Source organism: Rhipicephalus microplus, unplaced genomic scaffold (assembly GCF_043290135.1).
Source record: "Rhipicephalus microplus isolate Deutch F79 unplaced genomic scaffold, USDA_Rmic scaffold_709, whole genome shotgun sequence".
In the NCBI taxonomy this organism is placed as follows: domain Eukaryota; kingdom Metazoa; phylum Arthropoda; class Arachnida; order Ixodida; family Ixodidae; genus Rhipicephalus; species Rhipicephalus microplus.
Genome location: NW_027465265.1, coordinates 5453 through 6107, shown reverse-complemented (window position 1 = coordinate 6107; position 655 = coordinate 5453).

The window sequence follows — 655 nt, the reverse complement described above, 5'->3', positions numbered from 1 at the left end:
GCTCAAGAGTTCGCTCATCCGGGGGAGGTTGTTGTATTTGTCGCATACTGGGAAGCAGCCCCCGCTTCGGGGGAGCGTTAATTGAAAGACTCCGCGGCGAAGAGGGGGAGGAGGGGCAACTCGGAGGGACTCGTTTTCGGGTGGTTCGCGTGACGGGCAATGCGAAAGGAGCGAAGGGCGTCCTTGACATCTGTTTTACCTACAAGCCCAGCCGTGAAGGGAAAGGGGGGGTGAGGGCCACAATGACCCTTCTCGAACACGCGGAAAGCGTTTTGTCCATCTGTCCTTGAAGACCGTCGCACGTGCGGGGTGCGGAGGAAACTCTTTGACAATACTTGTACTTCTCTGTTTGCTTTTCCTTTTTTTCTTCCCCTCTCTACGACAGCGGTACATAGCGAACGAATAAAGCAGTCTTCGTGATGCGTTCAAACTGAAAGGACGTGTTTTTTCTCTGTCGTCGTCTCACTAGAAAAAGTCTGCCTCCCTGCTATTCCGCTACAACAGAGGCAGTCGTGGTCCACTCTCATCACTGTCAGAACATTACTTCAGAGCTTTCAGCCCAAAGAAAAACGCCGCACCACCCCCGGGTGGGCTCGAACCTCCAACTTCTCGGTCAACAGCCGATCGCGCTAGCCAATTGCGCCAGCCACGGAGA